We start from the raw sequence: 16,585 nt of genomic DNA, 5'->3' as shown, positions 1-16,585 counted from the left end.
AGAAGAGAAGGTTAAGGGGTGACATGATAGCCGTGTTTAAATATTTGAAGGGATGCCATGTTAATGAAGGAATTACCTTGTTCTCTGTTGCTTCAGAGACTAGGACACAGAGTAATGGATTTAAACTAAGAGAAAAGCGATTCCACCTAAACATTAGGAAGAACTTTCTGACGGTGAGGGCGGTTCGACGGTGGAATGTGCTGCCTAGGGGGTGGGTGGGGGTGGAGTCCTTGTCTTTGGAGGTCTTTAAGCAGAGGCTGGATGGCTGTGGGAGTGCTTTGATTGTGGGATCCTGCATGGCAGGGGGTTGGACTGGATGGCCCTTGTGGTCTCTTCCAACCTTGTGTGATTTTGTGATTTGCAATTTTTGAGTCTATGTGGAGCCCTATTCAATTGTTACAACTTTGGAAATCCAACTGTACATAAGGGGAAAACATGCTATGCATGATCCTCTCAATACATCTAGTCAATATTTTGTGTGAATAGGGTGACATACATATTTTGCAGCTTTAGTACATGTGATTAGGAACCCAGATTTTTTAGGGTACACATTTGCATGTATCAGAACTAGAAAAAATCATACTAACTGAACATGCCTTGAGGTCAGGATTGGGCTGGCAATCCCTGGGACACTGGGGAGAGCAGCACGTACCCCAAATGCTGTCCATCAATGCCACAATATCACTTCTGGATGTGAAATTCAAAGTGAAATAATTGGAAGTGATGTCACCATGTTGCAGGACACTCTAGGATTTACCAGAATCTTAGAGAGCTCCCCAACACAGTGACATCACTTCCAGTTACGCAGCTGGAAGTGACATCACCACACCGATGGATGTCATTTCACCATCCCCATTTTTCTTCTGCTGCCCTATGGAGCCGAGGTGAGGAACCAAGGCAATTGGTGGGAGACTGCCAAAGTGGGCAATCCGGACAACCTACTTGGGAATATCAATGGTTATCAATTAAAACAGAACAGAAGCTGGGAGAGGATAACGATGCTCAGAACTGCATAAAGCACCTAAAAATTCTCAGCAAGCCAAGAATCTCAGAATTGTAAGCAATTCCCCTGTAATAATGTCTCCTAATCTGGGACTAACAGCCTATTCCTGAGCTTTCGGCATGCAGGGACGGCGGGGAGGAGGCGCTGCGGTGGCACCTCCTAAGAAGTTTCCTGCATGCCGAAAGCATGAAAAAAGGCTTTAACTGGCTTTTTTGGGTGTAAAATGGGGCAAAAAGCGCCATAGAGAATAGCAAGGATGCACCTGCAAAAAAGCAGGCGCAGCAATGCCATCCTCGGTGCCGGTGTCCAGGGCTGAAAGGGGACAGGAGGCTGCCTAACGGCAGCTCCTCCCCTCAAAACACCCCGGGGACCCCTCCCGGGACACCAGAACAGCCCCTGGAATGCCGGCAGGGGCCTTTACACCAGTGGGGGCCTTTTCATTTTCGAGTTACAGTCCAGTCTTCAATTTACTTTTTTTCCTGGATGACACATCTGCCTTGACCAATTTCAATCTGGTTTCAGGCCTGGGCTTGGTACCGAGACGGCTTTAGTCGCACTGGTGGATGATCTTTGCTGAAAGTTGGACAGGGGACAATTTTTCATTTTGATACTGTTAGACCGTTCAGAGGCCTTTGACACAGTTGTCCACTCCATTCTTATCCACCGGCTTGAATATGGACTCGGAGTTATGGATGTAGCCCTCATTGGTTTCACTTTTTTTCTGTCTGACTAGACAAAGAGTCTTCACCGGAAGTGCAGAATCAGCTGGGTGGGACTTGTCTTGTGGTGTGCCACTGTTTTCTCACCTGTTTAATATATATCTATGAGGCTGTTGAACAAGATTGTTCAGAGCGTTGGGGTTGGGTGTTATCAATATGCAAATGACACCCAGCTCTATATTTCATTATCCCAGCCTCCAGATGGGTCCATTTTGGTTCTGAACTGGTGCTTTAAGGCTGTGGTCAGGTGGCTAAGGCAGAACAAGCTGAAGCTGAATCCACACAGGTAAAAAGGTAAAGGTCCCCTGTGCAAGCACCGAGTCATTCCTGACCCATGGGGTGACGTCACATCACGGCGTTTTCTAGGCAGACTTTGTTTGCGGGGTGGTTTGCCAGTGCCTTCCCCAGTCATCTTCCCTTTACCCCCAGCAAGCTGGGTCCTCATTTGACCGACCTCGGAAGGATGGAAGGCTGAGTCAACCTTGAGCCGGCTACCTGAAACCAACTTCTGTCGGGATCGAACTCAGGTCGTGAGCAGAGCTTTTGACTGCAGTACTGCAGCTTAACACTCTGCGCCACGGGGCTCCTTGTGTGGGAATCCACACAAGACAGAGGTAATCTTGGTTGGGAAGACTGATATTCTAGAGAGATAGAATCCACTTGTCCTAGATGGAGTGTTGACGTTTGCAGAGTAGGTTAAGGGCTTGGGTGTGCTCATGGACCGTGCCTTGCTCTTTGAAAGGCAGGTTGGCATGGTGATCAGGAGTGCCTTCTATCTACTGCATCTGGTTTGCCAACTCTCTCATTACCTAGACTTAGCTTATCTGGCCACGGGATTCATGCTTCTGTAACCTCATGGTTGGACTACTGCAGCATGCTCTATGTGTGGTTGCCCTTGAAGACAACCTGGAAGCTGCAACTGGTCCAGAATGTTGCAGCCCGACTATTGTCAGGGGCTAGCTGTTGGAGACATATTTTGCCCATTTTGAAACAGCTTCACTGGCTGCCAGTCTGTTTCTAATTTCTGTTCAAGATGCTGGTGATGACTTTGAAGCCTTTCATGACCTGGGCAGGATTTCTGTATGCATGTGTACCCTTTATTCATGGGTACTTTGATTCATGATCGCCCTGGACTGACTCAGTTGTTCCTTAAAGTTATGCATGAGTCTTCCGTCCCTTGGAGATGACTTCGCGCCCAGCCCTCACAATGCCCGGGTCCTCCTTATGCTGTTAAAACCCGATTCTTTGATCTCCCTTGAGATAAACCTGGGTCAAATCATCCTCATAATCATTACAACCAATTACAAAGCAGCATTTAGAATGGCGGGGACTCAAATGCTTCCTGATTTTTGACTCCCACCCAGAGTTCTTTCTGAGTAGACATTTGTCTCATATAATAATGGGTTTTAAAATGATACTTGGGTTTCTCCCCCCCACCTCATTCCTTTCAAAGAGCTTTGTTTTGGGAAATTGTTTTTAAAACGGCACTTGGCTTTCAGCTGGGGGGGGGGAAGAGGGGAACTAGACTTTTTCTCACAGTAAGAGCTATAGCCAATTGCAAAGCAGCATTTTCAAGGGGCGGGGACTCAGACGCTTCCAGATTTGAGCTGGTGATTTTGCTGGTGCGTAGCATTTGTAGGATTCGCAACAGAAAAGTGTGAGTTGAGCAAGCATCAAACCCCAGGTAAATCTCCCATTCATAAAAGACCTATACGTAATTGTTATGCAGAAGAGGGATTTTTGGCAACTGCAATTTGCCATGTGGGGCAAGATAAGCTGCACCTTCCAAGTTCCCTTGTTTTGCAGTCTAGGTACATTAACCTTGGTCTGTTTCCTTGTCATCTAATTGATGGACCACCTCTCCCTGCATGTTGCTGTGTGGCAGCTCCGTTCTTCTCGACTATCAGTTGTCTAAGGCATGTTCTACCACAGTTGGGGTTTTTTCACTGGCTGCCCCATGCCTCTGGAACAACCTCTCAGAAGAGGTGAGAGAGGCTCTTACCCTCCTGACTTCCAGTTGAGGTTATTCTAGAGAGCCTGTGGGGCAGCCCAAGCCTGGAAAAAGGGTCCTGCTGATCAGGGCATAAGTTGTTTTTAGATTTGTAGTAAATGTGTTGCTTTATCAAATTGCTTTATATTGTTTTCACATTGTGGGTACCTGCCTTGGGTCCTGGGATGTCTAGGAGAAAGGCAGGTACATAAATATTTTAAATAAATAAATAACCACCCTGGGCCTCATCCTGGAAAAAAAGGCTGATAGCTATAATTCTTGCCAAATGCGTTAATAATTGATGGTAGGTAAAAAAGTGAAATCTTATCCTTTCTCCAGATGGCCTGGTCAGTCCTCAGTCTTGATAAAACATTTCTAAATACCAACTGCAATGTGTTTCCATTCTGTTCCTCAGGCAGCTCAGAAGAGATCTTGCCCTTAACTTATCTAGCAGGAAAAGAAAGTGGAGCTTGTGTGAGTACATTATTTTCTATGAAAATGTAGGCACTGTTTCTCAATTTTGACCACAATATAAATCAGCACAAAAAACAATGTAGATCTTGGCATTCTGGTCATATTGGTTTTGAATGGTGAACACATACTGGGGTTGGGAATTACAAAAGGCTGCGTGTGTGGTAAATTATATGTTTTTTCTCAGTGTATCTCCAAGAATTTTTGAGCTGTCTCATGTCCTACATTCAGTATCGTACCCCTTGGCACACACAACTGGGATTTCCCACTGAGCACTAAAACTATGCTCATTCATTGCTAAGATGGCTTAAAAAGGTAAAGGTCCCCTGTGCAAGCACCGGGTCATTCCTGACCCATGGGGTGACGTCACATCTCGACGTTTAGGAGGCAGACTTTGTTTACGGGGTGGTTTGCCAGTGCCTTCCCCAGTCATCTTCCCTTTACCCCCAGCAAGCTGGGTACTCATTTTACCGACCTCGGAAGGATGGAAGGCTGAGTCAACCTTGAGCCGGCTACCTGAAACTGACTTCCGTCGGGATTGAACTGAGGTCGTGAGCAGAGCTTGGACTGCAGTACTGCAACTTACCACTCCGTGCCATGGGCTCTTACTGAATAGTATATTGAAAGGTGTGCCACTTTTCTCTCTTGGTCACTCTGGCATTCAAGGTAACTGGAGAGAGAGGAGAGCCTTCTCTAGTAGCCCATTGGAGCCGCCTTTCCTCACACCTAGGGTATTTATGCAGGGACATTTCCCCTGCTTCGGGAATTCCTTTTCCACACATCAGAGAATGCCTCACACCCCACCCCACGCATTTTGCCTGCATTTTCCAGATTCTGGCTAAAACAACATCTGGAAAACACGGGCCAAACGCGCAGTGAGAGCGAGGTGACCTCTGACGGGCAGAAAAGGCATGCATAATCAAAAGGAAGCCCCGAAGCAGTTGGCGGGGGTGACCGTGGGGAAACGTCCATAGAGGCCATCAGAGAGATGGTTCTTGGAGCCGCCATCTCCTGAGTCAGGGGAGAAGAAAAGAACATAGCCCACGTTTCCTGCTTGATGATACACTGTCTTAAACTGATTTGGTGTCATAGACTGGGCTGTGGAGGGGATACAACACAGTATATGTTGTATCCTTTTCTGGAGGGGCAATAGCTGGTACAGGTGTTTTAAATAAATCATTAAGTAAATGTGTAAATATACACAGAACTCCTCACTGTGTATTGTATGCTCCTCATAAACATAAGTGAAAGTTCAGGATTTGGATATTATAAAGGTGACTTAAATGGAAGTTTGGCTGCAAAGTAGCACCCACAAGATATGAGTTTTCACCTCATTTGAAAAGTGGTTTTTTGATATGTAGGATGAAGGCATACAGTATATTCTGTGTATCAGGAAGTCCTTGGTTCAATTCAGCTCTGCTTAAACTGCATAGGACTGCTCTACAAGTGGCCTTAGGGAAAGTGAGATTCTGGAGATCTGTAAGTGGATCTCTAGACACATTTTAAAGAAAATTAAAGCAGCTGTAAGGCCATTAACTTGGTCAGGGCCATAGTATGGATCAGGGCCATGGTGCTGGAGCAGCAGAGAGGTACCCTTCTCCGCATGCAATTTTTGGATAGAAATCCCACCTTCACAGTTTGCTTTCTTCTTCTTCTTCTTCTTCTTCTTCTTCTTCTTCTTCTTCTTCTTCTTCTTCTTCTTCTTCTTCTTCTTCTTCTTCTTCTTCTTCTTCTGATAATGATAATAATAATATGTCACCAAGTCACAACTAACTCATGGCAAGAGTCACCAAGTCACAACTGACTCATGGCAACTCTTCTTGAGGTTTTCAAGGCAACAGGTGAGCATAGGTGATTTCCCATTGCCTTTCTCTGCATCCCAGGTCTCCTTTGGTGGTCTCCCACCCAACTACTAACTGTGACTGACCTTGCTTAGCTTCTGAGCTTCAGGGTTGCCAGCTCAGGGTTGGGAACTTCCTGGAGGTTTGGGGGTGGAGCCTGGGGAGGGTGGAGTTTGGGGAGGGGAGGGACTTCAGCAGGGTGTAATGCCTTACAGTCCACCCTCCACAGCTGCCATTTTTATCCAGAGGAACTGATATCTGTAGTCTGAAGATAATTCCAAAAGATCTCCAGGGCCCAACTTGAAATTGGCATCCTTATCTGACAAGCTCAGGCTAGCCTGCGCTATTCAAGCTGCTTCTTTGTTCAATGTGTGTGTGTGAGTTAAGTACTGTCAAGTCGCTTCTGACTCATGAATCAATGTCCTCCAAAACATCCTATCTTTGACAGCCTTGCTCAGATCTTGCAAACTGAGGGCTGAGGCTTCTTTTATAGAGTCAATCCATCTCTTGTTGGGTCTTCCTCTTTTCCTGCTGACTCTTGTCTTCTCATAATGTGACCAAAATACGATAGACTCAGTTTACTAGGGTCAGTTCAGGCTTGATTTGATCTAGAACCCACTGATTTTTGTTTTTGTTTTTTGGCAGTCCACGGTATCCGTAACACTCTCCTTCAACACCAGATTTCAAAGGAAATCTACTTTCTTCCTATCAGTTTTCTTCATTGTCCAGCTTTCAGACCCATGGATAGTAATAGGGAATATGATGGCATGAATTAACTTCATCTTGGTTGCCAGTGACACATCCTTACACTTCAGAATCTTTTCTAGCTCCTTCATGGCTGCCCTTCCCAGTCACAACCTCCTTTTGATTTCTTGGCTGCAGTCTACCTTTTGGTTGGTGATGGAACCAAGGAATAGAAAGTCTTGAACAATTTCAGTTTCCTTCTTTTTTCTATACCACAACTAAAATCAGCTGGGGAACTGGGATGAGGGAGGGGAGGGGATTTTTATCTGGAAAACAGCAGGGTGGATAAGGGCATGAAAGCGTGTTTACTGTCCCACTGTAAGACCCCTGCATTTGGTATCTAGAGGCAAGCTTCTTATGTACATGGAGGTTCCACTTAGCTATAATGATAAAATGATATTAACACATTAATACAAGGCTATATTACATCCAGCCCAAGTATGAATTCCTGCTATGCATATTTTCTGATCTGTAAACAGAAGGGGTGAACAGAAGCTTAGTAGGTATATTCAGTTCCAGTGATCACTGCCAGCTTCATAGCTATTATTCCAGGAACTGCTTTTCCCCAGCATAATTTCCAGAGATGAAACCGCATTGTTGGCTAATGAGAGTTTACACTGTCTGCCACGTTACTTCCAGACATAATGCATTCTAGTCCAATCCACAGCCTGGTTAAATTAATTTTTAAAAATTAATTTCAGTCTTGCTGAAATCAACCCTATGCAAAGATTTCACAGCAAGCTAGGAAGGATTTGGGCAATGCCAAGGAATCTTTACACCTGTGTGAGTGAGGATGAGGATGACAGGAAGAAGGTACCAAGTCGTAGACAGTGCCGAAGTATATATACGGTTCCAAAGCATTGACACTAGTATAGGGCTTTTACAATTAATACTACAGTTGCCAACCTCCAGGTACTAGCTGGAGATCTCCTGCAAATACAACTGATCTCCAGCCGATAGGGTTCAGTGCAGCTGGAGAAAATGGCCGCTTTGGCAATTGGACTCTATGGCATTGAAGTCCCTCCCCTCCCCAAACCCTGCCCTCCCCGCCCCAAAAACCTCCCACCTATGGTGAAGAGGGACTGTACACCCTAATTAATACATACAGCTGGCGGTCCAAACTTCCTGTTATCTTGAGGATCCTCCAGTATGTAATTTACCCTAAAAAAAACAGCCATGGAGGGCCCAATATGGATCATAGTGCAACCCTAGTATCTATGCATTGCTGTAACTGGTTCAAGTGGGACCCTGCACTGATATTAATATCCAGGGCTCTCTCTTGTGCCAACCTCCTGGACAGACCTGGACATGCCCCAAGGAAAACATCCAAGATCTAGCCGCCACCGCTTTGATTTCTCCCGCCAAGGAGGGAGAGGGATGATTTTATATGTGTATTCTTCAATGTGTACGATACAGGCTGCAAGGGACTGCCCCTTGGAGCTACAGGACGCAATTCGGCTAACAATAGGCATGGCAGTGGGGAAAGGTGGAGTTAACTCTTGCCCCAGTTCTATTCTCCCTATCAAAAACTTTATCCTTGATGGATAAAAAGACAGGTTCCAGTATTGGGCCTGTCTTTTTTCTCTACCGTGCGTTAAAGGAGCTTAGGGAATATGGCATGAGGGGAAAGAGCTAACATCCCCCTCTCAGTCACCATCACCCTGATTCATTCTCCCCCACCCAAGCTACTTTTTGCAGCTTAATCAGGAAGTCCCCCATGGCCTTCAGAAAACGGGGTAAAGTGTACACACATGAAGCTGCCTGATACTGAATCAGACCCTTGGTCCACCAAGGTCAATATTGTTTACTCAGACTGGCAGCCACTCTCCAGGTTCTCAGGCAAAGACACGTCACCTACTACTAGGGTTGCCAGGTCCTTCTTCGCCATTGGCGGGAGGTTTTTAGGACGGAGCCTGAGGAGGGCGGGGTTTGGGGAGGGGAGGGACTTCAATGCCATAGAATCCAATTGCCAAAGTGGCCATTTTCCCCAGGTAAACTGGCAACCCTACCTACTACCTGATCCCTTTTAACTGGAGATCCCAGGGACTGAACCACTGGGACTTTCTGCATGCCAAGCAGATGCCCTTCCACCAAGCCATGGCCCCTTCCCAGTTGTAGAGTTATTTAGGAAAGTATTTGAGGGTGGCTAGTAGTATTTTGGCAATAGTTTACTTCGATCACAAGCCTCTGTGCTTTTAGCTATTTATCAATACTTTAAACAAAATAAGTCCTACTGACTTATTTTATCTGTAGGTGCTCTGAACTGTAGCATTAAGAGTTTTTTCACCATGACACAGAGGACTTGTTTGAACTCTTGACATTATTTATGTGTAGACATGTGAATGTGACAGAAAGATATTTATAATCCAAATGACCATTCTAGCCTGGGTAGATTTGGACACAGAAGAAAATACCACGTATGCGTGGCATTAAACATGAACATATGCAAACAATTAAAGTGGTCCGTAATTTCTCAAGAAGTCAGATCTTTACAGTGAAGAGTTGAAAACTTCAAGCAGAATCCTATGGGAAATCCTCTGCAAAAGTCAGATTGAAATGAATGAGGCATGTGCTGGAGTATGATGGTGAAAACTGATGTGCAAAAAAGAGATTATTGATCATATTCAGAGACGGAAGGAAGGAAAAAATCTTTCATTCAAGAGTGATGAACACCTGACGTTCTTGTACAGTGCATGCTCCTTTGCATGAATTATCAGTCATGTAACCAACTGGATGGATTTGATAATCAGTTGAAGTGTGTGTGTGGAAGGGCACGATTCTCATTCCTAACAGATGATCTGAGAGAGATCACAGACGCCCAAGGAACAAAGAGCTGATACTAAATATAATCTGTTAGGTGTTACATGATTTTCATTAGGCAGAACCGATCTGCAGCAGAGTGCAAAGTTCTCTGGATTGAGGCCACAATGCAGAAAAATGCCTTACTAGCGTGCACTCATGCTTTGTCAAATGTTTCCAATAGCTACGTTAGGATATTTTTGTACAAATCAGCAAGTATATTTTGCTTCATTTTGTGCAATAGGAATTTGTAGAATGTCAGACGGGGGGTTGGGGAGAAATTTTATCCATAGTGTGGGCAGAGAACACCCACCTTGAAATTTTGAGACACAACTTGTCCAAAAACAAATGTTTCAAACACTGTATTTTTTCAGCAAGCAATATTTGAATAGTATCCAGACTGCTGAGTCACTTGGCCATTTAGGGGTCTTTTGCTATCACACCATCTTTAGCCCGGGCCACTGTTAAAACTGAAACAAACCTGAAAAACAGAAGATATATAACAGGAAAATACAGTTTGCATTTTTAATACCTAAATGTTACATGTTTTCCGCTACCTTATACTGAGTCGGACAGTTTACCCAGAACTATTTTTCCTGATTGGCAGCAAATGTCCATGGTCTCTGGCGGAAGTTAACTTACCATATTTGAGGAGCGGTAAGGGAGACGTTTTATGTCCTTCGGGCTAAAAGTGCATCTAAAGTGCAGATTGTGCCTACTCTGGCCCATAATGGTGCTGGGAATATGCAGGAAAATGTACCATTTCTCTGTCTCAAATGCAAACACACCATTAGAGACTGATATCGGGCAGTATAAGCACCCTATCATACATAAACCTAACAATCTTGTAATTCCAAGTCTTCCAAAACAAGAGTTGCTAAAATACAAATAAGTAGTTTCACTTCAAAGAATCAGCCTTGTTCTATGGCACTTTTGTTTTTACCTTTTTAGAAAAATGAACAAAAACATGATGCCATGTTAAGGAAGTAAACTACCAATGTTGTTCTTGCAAGATAGATAGCTGTTAACGTTCCTCCTCCTATACATTAGTACCAGGCATAAACTCTTCTAAAATGTTGCTAATAAACTGTAAGGCCGTCGGCTTAGTAGTGAAAAATATTCATCTCCCTGTCTTCTTGTGAGATCATTTAGGAGTAGGATATATATAATAGGAACGCCACCACAATTAGAACCCCAGACATATAAAAGAGGCTGAACAGTTATAATTTCTGCCAAGACAACTGTTAGTTTAAGCAGCTGTATGGCGAGAGCACACTTTGCTCAATACTAGGGCCAGATATGAGGCCCAGAATTTTTTTGGGGGGTGGGGAGGAGTTTCATAATGAGCGATGGTGCGTGGGCTGTGGTTTGCCACCTGTTCTTTTCCAGGCAAAGCCTATAAACAAGCGTGGACCCCAAGGCTACATTGTCAGTGGCAAGATTTGTTTCAGTCCTTATATCCCTCCAACACTAGATATATGCTGCTCAAGATCAATTGATCAAGGAGCTTCTAAGGGATAAAAGGAAAGGAAAGGATAAACAAGCGTGTGCGTGTGCACTCAATTACCAGCCGTTTCAGTGCTAGATTCACCTTCCCTTAAATTTGATGCTCCCATTGCCCTCATCTCTTTTAAGTAGCACGAGGGGTAGGTGAAACTGTGGATGCAAACCATGCGATCAAACAAACATCTCCACGCACGGGGCAGGCATACTTTGACTGGCCTCTGAAAGCCAAATCTACACTATTTCATGGAAGATCTGTTAAAAGAAACATCAGAAAATCTGATCACTGATCTCCCACCCTCCTCAGGCTCCGCCCCCAAAACATTCCGCCGGTAGCAAAGAGGGACCTGACAACCCTAAGATATATAGTTCCCATTCCTCCAAGTGTTATTTTTTTCCATTTTGGTGTTTTTATGTATGTGTAAGAAAGGACATGTTTAGGGTTGCCAACCTCTAGGTGGGGGCTGGAGATCCCCTGCTATTGCAACTGATTTCCAGCCGATAGAGAACAGTTCACCTGGAGACAATGGCTGCTTCGGCAATTGGGCTCTATGGCGTTGAAGTCCCTCCCCTCCCCAAACCCCGCCTTCCTCAGGTTCCACCCCAAAAATCTCCCGCCGGTGGCGAAGAGGGACCAGGCAGCCCTACACATTTTACATGTATGAGATTTGTGACCTGATATTTAGCATCTCTAACTAAAACAGAGTGACAACCCATCAGAGGTGACAATAGCAACTAGGTGGATTGTTGGTTTGATTCAGTGCAAGGCAGCTGTGTATAAAAGAGACACTCATTAGCTTTCAAGGCAAACATGATGTGAAGATTGTGAAGAATACATGGAAACTGTTTTTTTTTTTTTTTAAAATCAATAACTTGGATGTTCATTCAGTTTAGCATCGAGGAACATTTATTTCTCTCTTTTTTTGGATGTTAGTGATGGCCCACGTTGTTGTTATGAAATTGTCTAGCAGTTACATGGAATGAATTCCTGCAACCAAAACTCCTAGTCAGCATATTCCATTCACCCAAAATCTGTAATATTGATCTGAAAGCATGGCCAGTGAACCAAATCTCTGTTCTGTAGAAACTTTGTGGTACCTGTCTGCACCCCTACTGCTGCCTTGCCCCCTAAGTCCCCCTTCCCAATGCCTTCTATGTAAAATATTGGTTAGGAAAGATGAAACGAAAGACTTTTCCCTTTGTTAACTATCCCCAAAGCCCCGCAGATGCAAAGCTGGAATGAATGGAATTCTCCTGCTCAGAAATGTTTTTTAAAAATATCAGACTGTTTTAGAAGAACATTGCATGGAGCTTCGTATTACTGGAGAGTGAATGATAAAATAATTAAAAACACTGTCGCCCCAGAAACTCAAATTACTGGGAAAATAGCATGTTCCTCCTGATCATAAAAGCAGAGAATGCTTTGATGGAAATCTAATGGACATGAACTTGTATGGCTTTTTTTTAAGAAACGAGATTTTTGCATTGGTATATATTTCAGTCTCTTAACTTTCAGACTCTGGTTTATAGCACTGGTTTAGCATAAATAAGTAAGACCTTTTGGAGCTTATATACATAGATAATGTAGTGATTTCAGCTAGTGGGCCGGGCTGCTTACACGCTTTCGAATTATTTCAGCGGGGATGAGCTGGGTTGCCTACCAGCGCTTATATCCCAACCTCGTCGCCACTGCTATGTAGCGTGGGCGACACACAAAGAATGGAGACGAAGTTCCAACAGCAACACTTTATTAAGCACAGGCAGGACAGAACTGACTACTGTGATCGGACCCCTGCTTATATGCCCGCTTGGCTGCCTGTGGCCACTCTCCCCCAAGTCCGTGATTGGGGAGGATAACCCCAGTAGCCAATAGGAACATGCAGTTCAGGAGCCCGGGGAACTACAAGCTCCAGTAGGTACTTGTTTCCCCTTGAAACCATACAGTAGGTAATTGTTTCCCTTGAAACCATACAGTACATTTGTACATACATAACAGATAATATGAATATTGTTATATATACCCATGTACAAACGACAACATCATGATTATTAGTGGCTTACCATAGTTAACAATGCATGACTAGAACTTGGAATGCGTGTGTGTGGATGTGCAAGTGCTGTTTTTTCCTAACAGAGATTGGACATGCCCTTCAATGAACCCCCAGTGTGATGTTGTTCAAAGCAAACTAGGCAGGTGGTGTTGCCAGGAAAGCAAGGGAGCTACACACATGTGACCTATATATGTGCACTCCCATGTCTTTTGTGATCTTTTGTGTTTACCTAAGAACTAACTTTGAGAGCCCCCTGGTGCAGAGTGGTAAGCTGTGGTGCTGCAGTCAAAAACTCTGCTCACGACCTGAGTTTGATCGCAGCAGAAGCTGGTTTCAGGTAGCCGGCTTAAGGTTGACTCAGCCTTCCATCCTTTTGTGGTTGGTAAAATGAGGACCCAGCTTGCTGGGGGTAAAGTGTAGATGACTGGGGAAGGCAATGGCAAACCACCCTGTAAACATAGTCTGCCTAGTAAACGTCAGGATGTGACATCACCCCCTGGGTCAGGAATGACAGCCTGGATAACCTACAAGAACCAATGACCCAGTGTTTGTACAGGGGACTACTTTTACCTTTTAAAGAACTAACTTAGAATGATATCTCAGGTGGCATCATGGGAGAGGACAGAGGGAGAAAGTAACTAGGTTCCTAACTGTTCAGGCCCGGCAGGGAATTTTTTACTCCTCACCCCAATCTCCACTCCAACCCTTGAGGAACTTAAGAGCGGGAGAAAACAATGGCCTCCATGGTGATGCTATAGGAATTGTGGGGAGTCCATAGTAAATAAAATAAATAGAGATGGGGGGAATTCCTGATCTTCCGATGCTGGTTTCCCCACCGATTTTGCTCCTGCTGTGAGATAGTAGTAGTAAGGATTTTATTAATTACTATAGCAGATCTCAGAAGCTAAGGACGGTTGACCCTGGCAAGTATTTGGATGGGAGACTTCCAAGGAATGCCAGGGTTGTGACGTGGAGGCAGGCAAGGGCAAACCACCTCTGAACGTCTCTTGCCTTGAAAACCCCACCAGGGGACACCATAAGTCAGATGTGACTTGACGGCAACCCCCCCCCCCAAACAACAACTATCATTGGGAAATTATTTGGATCCGTCTTGCCCGTTTAGAAACAGCTGCCTCCGTCATAAGAGAACACTTCGTTTGGAACCTCCCACCTGTTTGTGACTAGCTATTGGTCACATGGCAGTAGCATTGCCAGGTCCCTCTTCACCATCGGCAGGAGGTTTGGGGGGAGGAGCCTGAGGGCGGGGTTTGGGGAGGGGAGGGACTTCAATTCCATAGAGGCCAATTGCCAAAGTGGCCATTTTCTCCAGGTGAACTGATCTCTATTGGTTGGAGATAAGTTGTAATAGCAGGAGATCTCCAGCTAGTACCTGGAGGTTGGCAACCCTACATGGCACCCATTTGTAGTGGTGCCATTACTCAAAATTCCTAAAACAACGGTTCCTCAGTGGAACAGGCTTCCTCGAGATGTGGTAAGCTCTGCTTCCCTGGAAGTTTTAAAGCAGAGGCTAGATGGCCATCTGTCAGCAATGCTGATTCTATGACTTTAGGCAGATCATGAGAGGAAGGGCACCTTGGTCATCTTCTGGGCATAGAGTAGGGGTCACTGGGGGTGTGGGGGAGGTGGTTTGGAATTTCTTGCATTGTACAGGGGGTTGGACTAGATGCCCCTGGTGGCCCCTTCCAGCTCTATGATTCTATGACTGAATGTTTATCAAGGTTGGCTAGAGTGCCCACCCAATAAACTTACTAGAATAAGCTTACTAGCTTTCATTTGGTATCTTCAAAAGTGTCCTGCTTTTTGGGTTGCAGAGGCTATTATGGAAATGGCTCTCATTTGTGGTGTTAAAGTTCCAGCCCAAACAGGAGTTTTAGAGAACAAAAATAAAAGCATAATAAACTCACATTTCTTATATTTTTTTAAATAAAAAAATAACAGAATGGAGCAAAGTTTAATGTGCCCTGAACATTTTATTCAACCACTGAATGATACATAAACATTTATCTGGAGGTAGCAATTCCTCACTGTAAGTCAACACATCATAATACATTGCTTTTTAGAGTAAGTCTGGACATTCCTTTTTGTGGGTGTGTGTGCTTAATTCTTTTAACATGTTTTAGACAGACCATGATTTCATTTCAAAAAATGAACTTGACTGTGGGTGGTAAATGGTATATGTAGTTTTAGTTTATTTGAAATAGTTGACACTTTTTATTTACTTTGGGCCTTAACCCCCCCCCCCCCACGTAAGTGGGTGAAATAGATGGTCCAAGGTTCACTGACTCATATTTTCTGCCCCAGTGATAGTGGAACATGTGGAGAGAAAATGCAGAGAAATTAAGAATGAACGAGAGGCACATGAAAGACCGGGGGTGGGGTGGCTGTGAGACAAAGCAATCACTTTCAAAGTGAAATAGAAGTACTTCTGTTTGTATTCTCAGTAGAGGAAGAGATGCTCAATTTGCTAAAGATGCACACCAGAGGAGAAGCAAGAGCTCAGGGTTTTTTTTTTAATGGAAGGACTCAGTGAAATAGAAGGAATGCCTCCCCACAAAGAGCATATGGGAGGCAAGAACGTACAGCAGATTAATACTGCTAAACATCCCTGCTGCAGACAAATAAGCTCACGTCAGAGGTATTTTTGGCAAGCAGTTCTCAGATTGGTAGCGTTTTTTTAAACATTTCTTGCACTCCTGCTTAAGACCTATTGGTTATTCGAGCAGAATCATTAAAATTAATTTCTTGCTCATGTAAATCAAAAATATTGCCATGTTCAGTAGGGCGGCCAACCTCCAGGTGAGGCATGGAGGTCTCCCAGAATTACATCTGATCTCCAGACTAGATAGATCAGTTCCTTGGAGGAAATGGCAGTGGTTCTCAACCTTTTTACAACTATGGCCCTCTTCTGACCTTGTTTCCTTCCTGTGGCCCCCCTGTCCTACCAGTAGAAAGGTAGCTATTTAAATGTTTTGTTTGTAAATAGCCAAGGAACAAAGAAGCATAAACAGCCACACAGAATGCACACATGCAGTTCTTATTGGGAAACTGAAATTTACAAAAAATACCCCACAAAAAGGGAATACAACACGCTAATAAACAACAATGTTCACATGTTGCACAAGATTACAGCGATACAAAAATCCACAGTTGCAAACGATGCATAGAAGTGCAATGAAGAAAGTCATGTGTTAGGATTTCATGTGTTTCTGTTTTCTTCACTTTTCACTTCCCTCTGTGGCCCCCTAGTCTTGTGCCGTGGCCCCCCATTCATGCAATTTTCACCTGTGGCCCCCCTTGGAATATCCTGGGGGCCCCCGGGGGCCATATGGCCCCAGGTTGAGAACCACTGCTTTAGAGGGCAGACCCGAACTGAACATAAACCCGAAATTAGCCGTTTTGGCAATATTCAGGTTTTGGTTTTACCGAATATCAAAATCTGGTAA

The sequence above is a fragment of the Euleptes europaea genome, chromosome 4, assembly GCF_029931775.1.
Source record: "Euleptes europaea isolate rEulEur1 chromosome 4, rEulEur1.hap1, whole genome shotgun sequence".
Taxonomy (NCBI): Eukaryota; Metazoa; Chordata; class Lepidosauria; order Squamata; family Sphaerodactylidae; genus Euleptes; species Euleptes europaea.
This window is presented reverse-complemented; position numbering follows the sequence as displayed.